General features: G+C 39.3%; 1 long non-coding RNA gene across 1 annotated transcript in view; it reads left to right on the top strand.

The window, feature by feature from the left end:
- Window positions 1-17,940, top strand: part of LOC309804067 — a 313,329-nt gene that overhangs the window by 182,209 nt on the left and 113,180 nt on the right. The window contains exon 3 of the long non-coding RNA XR_014294047.1: window positions 2,258-2,374. This is a non-coding gene — a long non-coding RNA (uncharacterized lncRNA). The remainder of the gene's footprint in view (window positions 1-2,257; window positions 2,375-17,940) is intronic.

Genomic DNA, 17,940 nt, shown 5'->3' on the forward strand with positions numbered 1-17,940 from the left:
GATCAGTGACCTTAAATATTTTTGTTTATGTTCTTCCTAAAAAATTTGAAAACTTACTTTCAATAAATACCCCTTTTTATATTTTAAGTATGCAATTTTATTTGTCAAAAGATTTTTTGTTTAGGTTAAAGCGAGTTTCTTTAGAGAGATAAACATTGCATAGACAGAATTCAAAGCATCTCAGAAGTTGAGAGCAGCCTCTCAAAAGATTAAATAACTGCAAAAGATATAAGTATCACATGTAAAATTAAACTATTGCAACACTTTAAAAAATTTACCCAGTGGAATCTAAATATAATATGAATTTATACCTATTACCATCCATTAAAAAATACATGAGTAAGCTATCTTTAGTAGTATATTTTCATTGCATTTCCCCCCTCTGAATTTTATCCTAATGTAATATATATTTAGGCTGGAAAGTCTTTTTGTTTAAATAATATTGATGTTCTGTTTATTTATTTTATTATGATTTTTTTTTTTTTTTTTTGGCCATGCTGCACAGCGTGCAGGATCTTAGTTCCCTTACCAGGGATCAAAGTAGGGCCCTTGGCAATGAGAGCAGGGAGTCCTAACCACTGGACCACCAGGGAATTCCCTACACGGGAAAGTCTTTAATTAATTGTCTTTATTGATTAACTAAAAATATATATATGAAAGTAAATTGAAATAGCAATATATTTCCTGTAACTCTAAGGCTCTAAAGGTTAAATTTATTTTTATTGATTTATCATGGTGATCATTAGTAACAGCCAGTTACTCAAAACAGTATAAATGTATCACAAATTTTGAGAAGTATTAAATATAAAATGTGGAAGTGTATTGAAAATGAATCATTTAATGAGATGGATATAGTCATTTTTCCTGATTAATTCACATTATCATGAATAAGTACTTCTCATTTCCAGAATGAGAAAAGACAGCATATTTTTTATTCTAGTTTTTTTACTTTTATAGATGTAATCAATAAGGGCTTACCTATTAAGTAGATGAGGATACATAGACTTTTGTTACAATAATGTCACTCATTTTTTGGAACTCCTTTTGATCTATTTGTCAAAAATCACATGATGTATTTTGAAAAATTATTTTTGATGATCTAGAATCTGACAACACAGTTTTACTTTTTCAATTTATGGAAGGCATGACTTGGAAATTACCTGATATGCACACGGGTTTGTTATTCAGTTATTAAGGTCATTCACGTTCCCAAACCAACGCCCGTGTTTTGAATTCATTCAGTGTTATGAGTTTTTACACCTGGAGCAGTGCACCATATTAAGAGGCAGTGGAACGTATGCTACCTTTTTGTAAAGTGGAAGAGGACAATTGTGAAAGGGATGGTTTGACTCTTACATGTTCCCAGTCCAGTCAATTTTAGGAAAGAAAATATGTGAAGGATGAGGATCCAATTTGATTCCCTTCAAATCATTCTATCCCTTGGGAAGCCTTTGTGAACTCTCAGAGGTAGCAGCAGTCCAGAACCCTACTGAACTATGGGATTTCACTTCCTTTTGACCCTTTGATTATAAGAACTACTGATGTTTCCTTTCTCCTAAAAAGGAAAATACAGCTTCAAAAAACTTTAAAGAGGGTCTCGAAGTGATTGGGGAAAAAATAAATGTAAACTGCAGAGGAGAAAAAGCTCTGTGGTTAGGAAGCCCAGTAGGCAATGAGGAGACTGCATAAAAGTGAAATAAATAAAATCCAGTGTTTAAATCTGATTAAAAATGGAAATTTGGGGTTTTAATCTATGAGAGGTGTGTGTGTACACACGCACACACACACACACACACACACCCCTATTGCCTCTTTGTGCCAAAACAGCAGGCTGATATCTGAAGATTTTAAAATCATAATAAGTTATCATTGCATTATCATAGTTTAGGAAGACTTTGAGTAAAGGTGGACTGATGGATGATTGCTTTGGGACAGTGGCTGTTAATCCTTTTAAACACAACTCACAGTAAAAATTTGTGTGAAAAATTTGTGTGTCAAAAAAAGGTTCTTACACGTACAATGGGAGATATTCTCTGATATTTTGTCTTCTATCCTCCATCCTCATCTATTAAAGACAGTGCTGGTCAAGAATCACCAAATTTATTTCACAGTCCACGAATGGGTAATGATCTGTAGTCTGAAAATCAGTGCATAGCAAGGTCCTCTGAGAAACAACATTATATCTTTGTATTAAATATTTATTTTAAAACAATCTTGTAAAGAAAAGCACACTTATATTGAACTCATCTCTGCCTAGGAGAAACCAAGCTTTTCATACCCAGAGGATAAAACCAAGATTGGTTGGTCGCAGCCAACCCCAGTTGTAGGCATCGTGCCTAGGATGAAGTAGTTTCTGAAATGCTACAGAACAACAGCAAGTAAGAAAAAAAAATCAGCTTAATAGAGAATCAAAGGCCTCATAAGTCAATCTTTTAATTGATGGAATCCTTCTGTTCTGGGATGATAGAAAGTAGGGGTGGAATGGGAGTGGAGGAGCTAGGGAGGTAGGGAGGTTGGGAAGGAGCAAGATTTGAGAGAATAGATGATGTAAGTGGAAAGTTACTGGATCTTCTTCACACAAAGGATCTTCCCAGTAGAGTGCTAGACTATCTATGTGTTCCACACATCTTGTAACTGATAACTGTCCTCACTTGCCTTTTCTCCCTAAGAGAAGAAATATGCAGAATTAAACAAAGGCATCAGCTTCCTAAGAATGTGCTCTTGGAGTTGGCTCGAGTCTGTGAGGGTAATAAGAGAACAAACACATCATTAGGGTGCAATCCAAGCAACCCAAGTTAATGAACACAATAGGAGAGGGCTGTGGGAAGACTGCTGAAGCCAAGAACTGGTTTTTAAAAGAAAGGGAAAATATAAATTTCCCATCTACCTATTACTCTAAGGTTCTTTTTACAGTAGGTAAAAAAAAAAAAAAGTTAAAGGCAAATGAAACAAAAAAATCTCTGAGTTACACAATGTTATCACTATCAAATCAAATTACAAAACAAAAAATTAAACAGGATTTACTATCCTGAAATGTGTCAGGATTGAAAAAATACCCAGAGTGCCTAGGACTCTAAACACTTAAAACATCTGTAACTATCAATAGAGAACTTATTGGTCGGATTAAAATTTTTTAAAAACAAAAACATTGTCCTAAAATCCATTGGAGAACCAATTGAAATGGCCCTAAATGGATTCCTAAATGGAATTACCTGGGGGAGCTTTTAGACCATCAGAAAACATAGCCCAATCCAGACCAATTAAATCAGAGTCTCTGAGAATGGGACCCAGGCATCAGCATTGTTTAAAGCTAATAAGCAGCCAAAGTTGAGAACCATTGCTCTAGACCCTTCTAGTCACAGTATCTCCTGTGGACCAGCAGCAAGAGTATCCCCTGGGAAATTCTTAGACATTCAGAACCTCAAGCCCTCCCCTAGACTTACTGAATCAGAATCTACAATTAGACAAGATCCTCAGATGATTCTTGTGCATATTAAACATTGAGAATCACTAATTTGAAAGATCCACACTATCAAATTTTGGTGTTCACTGTGTCCTTAATACTTTACTGTTTCTTGTTTGATGTTGATCTACATCACGGTATTTGGAATGAGCCAACTGGCAGCACCTTCCTTGTTTTACTACCTCTGAATTCTCTGGTTGCTCAGAGTTGGTGCCCTAATTCCTAAGACCTGTAGGGCCAATTCCTCTCTTGATCCTATTTGTGAATAGCCTTGGCCCTTCCCAAGTGAGATCTGAATGTTGCTAGGATCCTATGTAGAATCCAGTCTCTTTTGCTGAAAACCATATCCAGGACAGATTTTGGTATGCTAATTCTGTTTACTTATTTATTCTTTAGATTAGGCATCAATATTAACACTAAGACCTTGCTCCTACCTTCTCCCTCTCATGGTTTTCTCTTTCAGTTTCTATTGCTAATTCTATTTAGAATGCTCCTCTGAATCCAAAAGAGTGGCTGTAAGAACAGTTGGCCTTCCTTGCTTATGCTGTTTCTTTTTCAAAAACGTGGCTAGAATTCTGAATGCACATGTAGAACTGGATGAAGATGCTACCCAATTGGTTCCACTGGTACTGCCTTTTCCATGCATCTAAGCCTTCTGTGACTTTTCAATTTTGTTTGTCCACCAGGCTACTGGAATGGACTGATAACCATTAAAATAACTTCTAGAGTAGAATTCTTCCTGCATTCCACTGGAGATGACTTCTAGAACAGAAACCCTTCAGTCCCTGGCCCTGGAACTGAACTTTATAAGGTCCCAGCTCTAGTCTTCCTTTCCTTCTAGCTATATTTGGTTATATATGACCCATAAAACTTCATGTCTCATGCCCAGCTGAGCTCTAACATTATTTATATGGTAGATGGTCAATATATAGCCATCTCAGCTTCATTAGATTTGTAAGGAAATCTCAGAAGGTTTCTATGTATAGGGACAAAGAGGCAAAAAATAAAGGAAGAAATGCAAAAAGAACTCAACCAGAAAAGTCTTTTTTACTGTGTTTCTGGCAAACCTCAGCATATTCCTGGACATATTGTTGGATTGTCCTCGTGTAGATGTACTCTGAGATCCTGGGGAAAACGTGTCTGCAGACACTAGAAGTGAAAGCCTTAAAGGATTCTATGATGACTAACTCCTGTAGTAACAGAATTTGGGGACATGTGCAACTCTGGCTTATTGAAGAAGAATTGATTTCTGAAAGGGAGGATATGAAATTCCTCCAGAAAAGAACGTAAGTGTTCATAGGGCATTCACATCATAAGAACAAGATACATAGTTGGTTTAGAATCAGGAGCTTTCAAACTGAACAGCTGTAACCCATTTGGGCAGTCGTGCAAAACAGAAAGTTGGCAGACCAGATAGTCTTTTCGGACATTAAACACAAGATGCTTGGGGCCAAAACCTGTGATTAAGAAATCAAATGTTTTCTTTTTCCCCTTCCAACCTGTTCTCAGACTGTGGAAAGTTGTGTGATTTTTCTTCTCTGACTCTCTGGCTATAGTTACTGAGAACTGCCTGTCTCTTCAGCCACTGGAGGTCGATTCAATTCAATTCAATTCAATCCAGTCTAGTCCAATCCATTCCAATTTAATCCAGTCTAATCTAATCCAGTTTGACTTCATCTACCTTTCTTTGGGGGAGACCTATATGAACGTAAGAATTTAAGTGCCATGGGGGCTGAGATACCAGGTTCTCTGCAGCTCAGCTCATAAAATATCTTGACTGTGGTGCAATATCTCTCTACTTCTCTGCTTCCACTGAGGATCTTGAAATCTGGTTTCTATACACTTTTCTGCATCCTGGATTCTGTTTCCTATATAATTCCCAGTTGTTGTACACCACTGATTTTTCTAATTCATTTGGGCATGACCTGTTGCATTTCTGCCTAACTCTAATGGATGTAACTGACATCCCAACTCTCTCCCCAAGTCTCCTCCCAACTCTTCTGCAGTACCTGTCTGTATCTCTGTCCTTCATTTCAACCTTTCAGACTTTACTTTCTCCTCCCACAGCTTTGGCCTAGTAGGGACCACTTCCTTTCAAAGGGTTTCCTTTCAAGTACACATGCAGAAATATGCATGAGCGTCTGGTGTGAGCCTTTAGTTCAACTTCAGCCCCTAGTGAAGTATGGAGACATAGACACTGAGAAAAGGACAAAAAGGCAAGATTAATGAGAACAAACATCAGAGAAATGCCTTCATGTCTAGAAAATGTTAAGAACTTGCTTTGGCCACATTTGAACCGTTGTATGTCTGGATTTTAGCCTCTTTTTTTCTGGTGTACCTGGAATAGACCAGACTCCCAAGAAGCCTGGCAGCAAGAAGTGGGGGGTTGTAGTGAAAAGTAGCTGCTGGCTCCAGAATCTCATGAGGAAAGGGGTGAAGTCAAAGCTTCTAGTCAACAGGCAAATACCCATGATGGTCATACTAGTTGTTAAAATATGGGAATGCTATCCTGCTAATCAGTAACCAGCCATTGCCCCACGTTCCCACTTACTCCTCTTCTGTGCCCTGATGCCCTGACTGCCCTCATAGGTTCCTCTCATGCCTCCAGCAACGAAAAGGTTAACATTTTAATTTGTGGTTAAATGTTGTGAAAATTCATTCCTGGATGATGACTCTTGACTCTGGGAGGAATTGAATGTTTCAAAGTTCTTTAGGAACCAATAGAAAGTAAATAATTTTTAGGATCATCTTAGGAAGTGCTGTGCTTATAACTTGCCTCCTGAGTTCACTTCCTTAGGGCTGCCCAGATTCATCCAAATTCTTTTGCTTCAACCATCCTCCTCTCTAATTTGGCGTTTGACTGTCTGTCTGATGAACTAATCTTGCTGCCCCCTGTCCTCCATCTGTGGAGCCTGCTGTCTCCATTAAGCACAACTTGAAACTCCTTTTCTTCATATAGTCACCTCATCCACTTTCCTGGACAGGAACTGGTTGGTTCCAAATCTGATGAGCAGATTCTTCCCAGATGTTCAACCCATAACCCCACGCAGCCATGTGCCAGCTTCTCTGCTGCAGTCACCACAGGCAATCAGGTACCAGTGAAGCCCTCCTGCCATTATCTTCCCAGACAGTATCAGGGAGCTTTGGAATCAGGTAGACCTGGGTTTGAAAGCCAACTTTTCTTTACTAACCAAGTTACTTGAGCAAATGACTGACTTTTTTTTTTTTTGCGGTACGTGGGCCTCTCACTGTTGTGGCCTCTCCCGTTGCAGAGCACAGGCTCCGGACACGCAGGCTCAGCGGGCATGGCTCGCAGGCTCAGCGGGCATGGCTCACAGGCCCAGCTGCTCCACGGCATGTGGGATCTTCCCGGACTGGGGCACGAACCCGTGTCCCCTGCATTGGCAGGCAGACTCTCAACCACTGCGCCACCAGGGAAGCCCTGACTGACTTTTTATAAGGCTATTTTTCTAATCTGCAAAATAAAGGTAGATATTACTTCATAAGAATGAAAAGGAAGAACAAATGAAATGATGCTGTTGTAGTGATACATTTATTTTCTTGGCCTGCCCAGCATGTCTTTAGGGAACCACCCTTTCCTATTCTTATTCTACAAGGTTTGACAATAGGAATGCTCACATGACCCAGGGGACCAGGGTACTTGGCTACAGTGGTTCGTTCTGATATAGGCAGATGACCCAAGTCTAGCCAATTAGAATCTTCCCTGAGAATTTGCTGAAACAATCCACAAAGAGATAGTCTCTTTTCTTGAGTACCTTTTTTTGTTTGTTTGTTTGTTTTTTAATCTTTATTGGAGTATAATTGCTTCACAATACTGTATTAGTTTCTGTTGTACAACAAAGTGAATCAGTCATATGCATACATATATCCCCATATCTCCTCCCTCTTGAGCCTCCCTCCCACCCTCCCTGTCCCACCCCTCTAGGTCATCACAAAGCACCGAGCCAATCTCCCTGTGCTATGCTGCTGCTTCCCACCAGCCGACTATTTTACATTTGGTAGTGTATATATATCCATGCTACTCTCACTTCATCCCAGCTTCCCACTCCCCCCTCCCCGTATCCTCAAGTCCATTCTCTATGTCTATGTCTTTACTCCTGCCCTGCCACTAGGTTCATCATTACCATTTTTTTTTTTAGATTCCACATATATGTGTTAGCATACAGTATTATTCTCTTTCTGACTTACTTCACTCTGTATGACAGACTCTAGGTCCATCCACCTCACTACAAATAACTCAATTTTGTTTCTTTTTATGGCTGAGTAATACTCCATTGTATATATGTGCCACATCTTCTTTATCCATTCATCTGTTGATGGACATTTAGGTTGCTTCCATGTCCTGGCTATTGTAAACAGTGCTGCAATGAACATTGTGGTACATGTTTCTTTTTGAATTATGGTTTTCTCAGGGTATATGCCCAGTAGTGGGATTGCTGGGTCATATGGTTGTTCTATTTTTAGTTTTTTAAGGAACCTCCATACTGTTCTCTGTACATTTTGAATAGACAGTAGGAGAAAAAGTATTATTTTTAAAAATTATTTGTATCCAGTTATGTATTTTGAGAATAATGGTTACAATGGTGTTCTGACACTTATAACCTAGAGTTTTGGTATGCATAAAAGCTCCAACTCTACATATATATGTCATATCAATATATAATTTAGAGCACTAACTTAGTTCTTGATAAATGGTAGCTATATTATTTAATCCTTAGATTAGCTTAAGAAAAAATGGAATTTATTGGTTCATGTGTCATGGAGCTAGGGTAGGGTGTTGAGGTAAAGAACTGGCCTTAGAGACTCCAGGAAGTTTGAGAGTATCACATCTGCTTCCCTAACGACCATTGGCTTTGTGATCCCTACTGTAAATGAGTTATTAAATTGGAATAGGGACATGACCAGAGACAACTTTAGGTCTTCATAATTTCAGTTTAGTAACTCCAGAGGAAAGAGAAGACATCTTTTTCATTCAGTGTCTATGAAGTGTCTTACCGGGTCTTTGAAGGCACATTCACAAAAGCACAAGTCCTTAAAACTCAGGTTGGTCTGGCTTGAGTCACTTGAACATTGCTGAACCCATCTCTGAGATGTATATACATACATATATACATATACATACACACACACACACACGTATATGTGAGTGTGTTGAACTGTGTAATTGACACATTCACCAAAACCATTTGGAGAGGGAGACAGTAGTTCCTAAAGGAAAAGGAGGTATAATTACAAAAGAATGGTGGGAAGGGAGGCTTGAGTAGACCAAAACAGTAAGTATCTCCTATTGATATCATCATCATCACTTTCATTCTCATATTATTATTCTTAATCACCACCATCATCATTACTCTTGCAGGAAGTGTACACGTAACAGTGATTCACTGTCAGACTGATTTTCAGGGGACATTTGAAAGCAAAGGGAGATGGACGTGGTAAAAGCTAACAGTATTTGGCCCTTTTGACAGTAAAAATTGACCTGCCATCTCTGGCAACAGCATATATAGGTGGTATTTCCTTATGAAGAGGAAAAAGCCATAATTCCTAACTTACAGTAAGCATTATCATCCATTTAAAAATATTAGTGTCAGTAGGGGCTGAAGCTTCATGAAAAAAAAATGTTTTAGATATGCAGAAATTTCATGGATCAAGTGCTGCTAGAAACAGTGTCCTCACCTGGAAGACACTCACATACCATGTAACACAGCCTGGTGCACTTTGTGGCTACTTGAAGAATAGGAATTCAATGATATTATTGGACCAGAGGAGCAAAGGCAGTATCTTTTAATAGTTATTTTCTGTATGTCACATCTTTGGTAATAAGGTGCCAAAATGGATATTTCTGGCTGTGATTGGTTAGTATCATTCCGTGTACATTAGAAGACATGCCAAATATATTTTTCCATTTCCTGCAGCAATATTTATTTGACTTTATTATGTAATTGGCTTTATTAAAAAATAAGAAAAATAAAATATTCTCTCAGTATAGCACATGAAAGTTGATATGACAACCACTTCTCCTAGTATACTGTGGTTTTGGAAATTCAATAAATGCAGATGTATACTTAGATTCAAAAACGCACATTATAGAATTTCTACTTCATATAAATTAGAAAGTCATTTGGAGCTTTTGGTGATAAACTGTATTAAATCAGCTTTCAAAGAAATAGATTTTTATGAATTCTAAATTGTATGCATTTGGGCCTTCATCGTTTCATATTAACATGTTATCCTTCTTACCAGATGTCTAGTACTTAGTAACATTCATGTTCCTTACTAAAAAAAAAAAATCTAATTTTTTCAAAGCAGAGCGAGAACCAGTAACACTGCCAGAATTACGTTCTGATTTCAGAAATGGAATAGATATTGCCCATTAGACATCCCTCTTACCTATCTTTGACTCTGCCCCATGGTAGGAACACCAGATTTAGCAAATAAAAATCTTGGGTGTCCAGTTAAATTTGAATTTCAAATACACAATAAATTTTAGTATAAGTATGTCTCCTGCAATACTTGGGACATATTTATGCTAAAAATTATTTGTTGTGTATCTGAAACGCAAATTTAACTGGACATCCTAGATTTTTATTTGCTAAATCTGTCAACCTTACCCAAAAGGACATTACCTGACTCTTTCCTCTAAGACTGTGTGCCCTCCTATTGTTTTTTAATGTGTCTTCCTGCTAAAATATGCACAAGGCAGAGGATCCCAAGCCCATTCATTCTAAGATATAAACCTGTATGCAGCCCTTATGGTCCATCTTAGCTTGCTGATATACCCAACAGAAACATAACTCTGACTCAAAACCAGCCTTTAAGGGAGGCAAATTTTTCCTGGTAGTCCCTTGAGGTTATAAAGCACATCACACAATAAATCATCTTAGAGGATGTCTTCTTGCCCTGTCTCTCTCCAAAGTCTTGCTCTGTGAGGAATTCCTTCTTACTTTTTTCTTTTCTCCCCAGCTTCTCTTCAAACTCCCCTCTCCACTCCCACCCTCCATTATGTTCAGTTATCTTATCTTCCTCAGCCTTCAGCCATTTGCATTCTCACTCATATCCCAGCAGATTAGAGGAAGGAAGAGGTAAAAAGAGGAAACACTGTGGGTGCAGGTTTATGTTGACATATTTCCCCCACTTACACACCAAACACTACTACAAATGAAATACTTGTAATTATCTTACTGACTTGGATTGAGTTGGATTAACTTTAACCTTCTTCTAACTTTTCTTCCAAAACTGAGATGGTCCAAATTTCTTAAAATATGCCCCCTCAGCATTGTTTGCAATTATATTGCCTTTCAGTGTCTTAATTGATGACTTCTAACCTAAAATATAAAATGAGAAAGCTTTTTTTCCTTCTTTTTAGCTAGGAAGGTCATACCAGAAGCCCAGAAATTATTCCATGCAGGCAGAATTCCATATTCTGCCCTCCCTCTGGATAAACTGAGCTTGTCTGCAGTAATTTCTCTGCATTTCCATACCCACACGCTTATTACAGCTGCCATAGTCCAGCAATATTCTTCCCCACTCATCATCATAACAGCTTATAAGTACTTGATGGGGTTAAACAGAGCCAACCTAATTCTGTCACTTAAGCAGCCAAATTCATGAGCCCAGGCATCAATATATGCTGATACAATGTCCAGAAGCCCATTCTTGCTGGCTGTCATCTGAATGGTGTGTGGGTGGGTTTTAAGTTTTGGAGTCAGGTAGACACCCTAGATAGCAAAGCAGGTGAGCTGTGATATTAATAGCTGAATTACTTTGCTAAAATCTGCCCCTGAATTTTTTAAGTTTTGTACAATCTATCCCTGGGGACAGTCAAGTGCAGGCTTGAAAATAGCTGTTTACCTTTTCATTTGCCCAGAGTAAATAATGATTATTTCTGGGTATGGAGAAAAAAAGTGTTTGTTTACTTTATGTTGCTGACATTGATACCCACATCCCAGCAACCACCAAGGGAAGGTAGGCTGGAAAAGCCTTTGTTGGAAAGGAAAACAGCAACAACAGTAATGACAACAATTATAACAATTTAGTATTAATTAATTAATTTATTTATTTTTTAATTTTTTGCCTTATAACAAATTTAATCAGTTATACATATACATATGTTTCCATATCCCCTCCCTCTTGCGTCTCCCTCCCACCCTCCCTATCCCACCCCTCCAGGCGGTCACAAAGCACCAAGCTGATCTCCCTGTGCTATGCGGCTGCTTCCCACTAGCTATCTACCTTACGTTTGGTAGTGTATATATGTCCATGCCTCTCTTTCACTTTGTCACAGCTTACCCTTCCCCCTCCCCATATCCTCAAGTCCATTCTCAAGTAGGTCTGTGTCTTTATTCCTGTCTTACCCCTAGGTTCTTCATGACATTTTTTTCCTTAAATTCCATATATATGTGTTAGCATACAGTATTTGTCTTTCTCTTTCTGACTTACTTCACTCTGTATGACAGACTCTAGGTCTATCCACCTCATTACAAATAGCTCAATTTCATTTCTTTTTATGGCTGAGTAATATTCCATTGTATATATGTGCCACATCTTCTTTATCCATTCATCCGATGATGGACACTTAGGTTGTTTCCATCTCCGGGCTATTGTAAATAGGGCTGCTATGAACATTTTGGTACATGTCTCTTTTTGAATTATGGTTTTCTCGGGGTATATGCCCAGTAGTGGGATTGCTGGGTCATATGGTAGTTCTATTTGTAGTTTTTTAAGGAACCTCCATACCGTTCTCCATAGCGGCTGTACCAATTCACATTCCCACCAGCAGTGCAAGAGTGTTCCCTTTTTTCCACACCCTCTCCAGCATTTATTGTTTCTAGATTTTTTGATGATGGCCATTCTGACTGGTGTGAGATGATATCTCATTGTAGTTTTGATTTGCATTTCTCTAATGAGTAAAGATGTTGAGCATCCTTTCATGTGTTTGTTGGCAGTCTGTATATCTTCTGTGGAGAAATGTCTATTTAGGTCTTCTGCCCATTTTTGGATTGGGTTGTTTGTTTTTTTGTTATTGAGCTGCATGAGCTGCTTATAAATTTTTGAGATTAATCCTTTGTCAGTTGCTTCATTGGCAAATATTTTCTCCCATTCTGAGGGTTGTCTTTTGGTCTTGTTTATGGTTTCCTTTGCTGTGCAAAAGCTTTGAAGTTTCATTAGGTCCCATGTGTTTATTTTTGTCTTTATTTCCATTCCTCTAGGAGGTGGGTCAAAAAGGATCTTGCTGTGATTTATGTCATAGAGTGTTCTGCCTATGTTTTCCTCTAAGAGTTTGATAGTGTCTGGCCTTACATTTAGGTCTTTAATCCATTTTGAGCTTATTTTTGTGTATGGTGTTAGGGAGTGATCTAATCTCATACTTTTACATGTCCCTATCCAGTTTTCCCAGCACCACTTATTGAAGAGACTGTCCTTTCTCCACTGTACATTCCTGCCTCCTTTATCAAAGATAAGGTGACCATATGTCCGTGGGTTTAACTCTGGGCTTTCTATCCTGTTCCATTGATCTATCTTTCTGTTTTTGTGCCAGTACCATACTGTCTTGATTACTGTAGCTTTGTAGTATAGTCTGAAGTCAGGGAGCCTGATTCCTCCAGCTCCATTTTTCGTTCTCAAGATTGCTTTGGCTATTCGGGGTCTTTTGTGTTTCCATACAAATTGTGAAATTTTTTGTTCTAGTTCTGTGAAAAATGCCAGTGGTAGTTTGATAGGGATTGCGTTGAATCTGTAGATTGCTTTGGGTAGTAGAGTCATTTTCACAATGTTGATTCTTCCAATCCAAGAACATGGTACATCTCTCCATCTATTTGTATCATCTTTAATTTCTTTCATCAGTGTCTTATAATTTTCTGAATACAGGTCTTTTGTCTCCTTAGGTAGGTTTATTCCTAGATATTTTATTCTTTTTGTTGCAATGGTAAATGGGAGTGTTTCCTTGATTTCACTTTCAGATTTTTCATCATTAGTATATAGGAATGCCAGAGATTTCTGTGCATTAATTTTGTATCCTGCAACTTGACCAAATTCATTGATTAACTCTAGTAGTTTTCTGGTAGCATCTTTAAGATTCTCTATGTATAGTATCATGTCATCTGCAAACAGTGACAGCTTTACTTCTTCTTTTCCGATTTGGATTCCTTTTCTTTCCTTTTCTTCTCTGATTGCTGTGGCTAAAACTTCCAAAACTATGTTGAATAAGAGTGGTGAGAGTGGGCAACCTTGTCTTGTTCCTGATCTTAATGGAAATGGTTTCAGTTTTTCACCATTGAGGACGATGCTGGCTGTGGGTTTGTCATATATGGCCTTTATTATGTTGAGGAAAGTTCCCTCTATGCCTACTTCCTGCAGGGTTTTTATCATAAATGGGTGTTGAATTTTGTCAAAAGCTTTCTCTGCATCGATTGAGATGATCATGTGGTTTTTCTCCTTCAATTTGTTAATATGGTGTATCACGTTGATTGATTTGCGTATATTGAAGAATCCTTGCATTCCTGGAATAAACCCCACTTGATCATGGTGTATGATCCTTTTAATGTGCTGTTGGATTCTGTTTGCTAGTATTTTGTTGAGGATTTTTGCATCTATGTTCATCAGTGATATTGGCCTGTAGTTTTCTTTCTTTGTGACATCCTTGTCTGGTTTTGGTATCAAGGTGATGGTGGCCTCGTAGAATGAGTTTGGGAGTGTTCCTCCCTCTGCTATATTTTGGAAGAGTTTCAGAAGGATAGGTGTTAGCTCTTCTCTAAATGCTTGATAGAATTCGCCTGTGAAGCCATCTGGTCCTGGGCTTTTGTTTGTTGGAAGATTTTTTATCACAGTTTCAATTTCAGTGCTTGTGATTGGTCTGTTCATATTTTCTATTTCTTCCTGATTCAGTCTTGGCAGGTTGTGCATTTCTAAGAATTTGTCCATTTCTTCCAGGTTGTCCATTTTATTGGCATAGAGTTGCTTATAGTAATCTCTCATGATCTTTTGTATTTCTGCAGTGTCAGTTGTTACTTCTCCTTTTTCATTTCTAATTCTATTGATTTGAGTCTTCTCCCTTTTTTTCTTGATGAGTCTGGCTAATGGTTTATCAATTTTGTTTATCTTCTCAAAGAACCAGCTTTTAGTTTTATTGATCTTTGCTATCGTTTCCTTCATTTCTTTTTCATTTATTTCTGATCTGATTTTTATGATTTCTTTCCTTCTGCTAACTTTGGGATGTTTTTGTTCTTCTTTCTCTAATTGCTTTAGGTGCAAGGTTAGGTTGTTTATTCGAGATGTTTCCTGTTTCTTAAGGTGGGATTGTATTGCTATAAACTTCCCTCTTAGAACTGCTTTTGCTGCATCCCATAGGTTTTGGGTCGTCGTGTCTCCATTGTCATTTGTTTCTAGGTATTTTTTAATTTCCTCTTTGATTTCTTCAGTGATCACTTCGTTATTAAGTAGTGTATTGTTTAGCCTCCATGTGTTTGTATTTTTTACAGATCTTTTCCTGTAATTGATATCTAGTCTCATAGCATTGTGGTCGGAAAAGATACTTGATACAATTTCAATTTTCTTAAATTTACCAAGGCTTGATTTGTGACCCAAGATATGATCTATCCTGGAGAATGTTCCATGAGCACTTGAGAAAAATGTGTATTCTGTTGTTTTTGGATGGAATGTCCTATAAATATCAATTAAGTCCATCTTGTTTAATGTATCATTTAAAGCTTCTGTTTCCTTATTTATTTTCATTTTGGATGATCTGTCCATTGGTGAAAGTGGGGTGTTAAAGTCCCCTACTATGAGTGTGTTACTGTCGATTTCTCCTTTTATGGCTGTTAGTATTTGCCTTATGTATTGAGGTGCTCCTATGTTTGGTGCATAAATATTTACAATTGTTATATCTTCTTCTTGGATCAATCCCTTGATCATTATGTAGTGTCCTTCTTTGTCTCTTCTAGTAGTCTTTATTTTAAGTCTATTTTGTCTGATATGAGAATTGCTACTCCAGCTTTCTTTTGGTTTCCATTTGCATGGAATATATTTTCCATCCCCTTACTTTCAGTCTGTATGTGTCTCTAGGTCTGAAGTGGGTCTCTTGTAGACAGCATATATATGGGTCTTGTTTTTGTATCCATTCAGCCAATCTGTGTCTTTTGGTGGGAGCATTTAGTCCATTTACATTTAAGGTAATTATTGATATGTATGTTCCTGTTCCCATTTTCTTAATTGTTTTGGGTTTGTTATTGTAGGTCTTTTACTTCTGTTGTGTTTCTTGCCTAGAGAAGTTCCTTTAGCATTTGTTGTAAAGCTGGTTTGGTGGTGCTGAACTCTCTCAGCTTTTGCTTGTCTGTAAACGTTTTAATTTCTCCATCAAATCTGAATGAGATCCTTGCTGGGTAGAGTAATCTTGGTTGCAGGTTTTTCTCCTTCATCACTTTAATTATGTCCTGCCACTCCCTTCTGGCTTGTAGAGTTTCTGCTGAGAGATCAGCTGTTATCCTGATGGGGATTCCCTTGCGTGTTATTTGTTGTTTTTGCCTTGCTGCTTTTAATAGGATTTCTTTGTGTTTAATTTTTGACAGTTTGATTAATATGTCTTGGCGTATTTCTCCTTGGATTTATTCTGTATGGGACTCTCTGTGCCTCCTGGACTTGATTAACTATTTCCTTTCCCATATTAGGGAAGTTTTCAACTATAATCTCTTCAAATATTTTCTCAGTCCCTTTCTTTTTCTCTTCTTCTTCTGGAACCCCTATAATTAGAATGTTGGTGCGTTTAATGTTGTCCCAGACGTCTCTGAGACTGTCCTCTGTTCGTTTCATTCTTTTTTCTTTATTTTGCTCTGCAGCAGTTATTTCCACTATTTTATCTTCCACCTCACTTATCCGTTCTTCTGCCTCAGTTATTCTGCTATTGATCCCATCTAGAGTATTTTTTATTTCATGTATTGTGTTTTTAATCGATGCTTGATTCATCTTTAGTTCTTCTAGGTCCTTGTTAACTGTTTCTTGCATTTTGTCTATTCTATTTCCAAGATTTTGGATCTTGGAAAGAGAATCTTGGATCATCTTTACCATCATTATTCTGAATTCTTTTTCAGGTAGACTGCCTATTACCTCTTTATTTGTTAGATCTGGTGGGTTTTTATCTTGCTCCTTCTCCTGCTGTGTGTTTTTCTGTCTTCTCATTTTGCTTCTCTTACTGTGTTTGGGGTCTCCTTTTTGCAGGCTGCAGGTTCGTAGTTCCCGTTGTTTTTGGTGTCTGTCCCCAGTGGCTAAGGTTGGTTTAGTGGGTTGTGTAGGCTTCCTGGTGGAGGGGACTAGTGCCTGTGTTCTGGTGGATGAGGCTGGATCTTGTCTTTCTGGTGGGCAGGTCCACGTCTGGTGGTGTGTTTTGGGGTGTCTGCGGACTTTTTATGATTTTAGGCCACCTCTCTGCTAATGGGTGGCATTGTGTTCCTGTCTTGCTAGTTGTTTGGCATAGGGTGTCCAGCACTGTAGCTTGCTGGTCGTTGAGTGAAGCTGGGTGCTGGTATTGAGATGGAGATCTCTGGAAGATTTTTGCCGTTTGATATTATGTGGAGCTGGGAGGTCTCTTGTGGACCAGTGTCCTGAAGTTGGCTCTCCCACCTCAGAGGCACAGCACTGACTCCGGGCTCCTCAATTTGGGATGATGTGTTGTCTATTCATGTATTCCACAGATGCAGGGTACATCAAGTTGATTGTGGAGCTTTAATCCGCTGCTTCTGAGGCTGCTGGGAGAGGTTTCCCTTTCTCTTCTTTGTTCTCACAGCTCCTGGGTCTCAGCTTTGGATTTGGCCCCGCCTCTGCGTGTAGGTCGCCGGAGGGCGTCTGTTCTTCGCTCAGATAGGACAGGGTTAAAGCAGCAGCCTCTTCGGGGACTCTGGCTCACTCAGGCCGGGCGGGAGGGAGGGGCACGGAGTGCGGGGCGAGCCTGCAGCGGCAAAGGTCGGCGTGATGTTGCACCAGCCCGAGGCGCGCCGTGCGTTCTCCCAGGGAAGCCGCCCCTGAATCCCGGGACCCCGGCAGTGGCGGGCTGCACAGGCTCCCGGAAGGGCGGTGTGGGCAGTGACCTGCGCTTGCACACAGGCTTCTTTGCGGCGGCAGCAGCAGCCCCAGCGTCCCACGCCCGTCTCTGGGCTCCGCGCTTTCAGTCGCGACTCGCGCCCGTCTGTGGAGCCCCTTTAAGCAGCGCTCTTAATCCCCTCTCCTCGCGCACCAGGAAACCAAGAGGGAAGAAAAAGTCTCTTGCCTCTTCGGCAACTCCAGAGTTTTCCCGGACTCCCTCCCGGCTAGCTGTGGCACATTAGCCCCCTTCAGGCTGAGTTCTCGCCGCCAGCCCCAGTCCTCTCCCTGCGCTCTGACCGAAGCCCGAGCCTCAGCTTCCAGCGCTGCGCGCCCCGGCGGGCGAGCAGACAAGCCTCTCGGGCTGGTGAGTGCCGCTCGGCACTGAT

Source organism: Mesoplodon mirus (assembly GCF_964341445.2).
Source record: "Mesoplodon mirus genome assembly, chromosome: 1".
NCBI lineage: Eukaryota > Metazoa > Chordata > Mammalia > Artiodactyla > Ziphiidae > Mesoplodon > Mesoplodon mirus.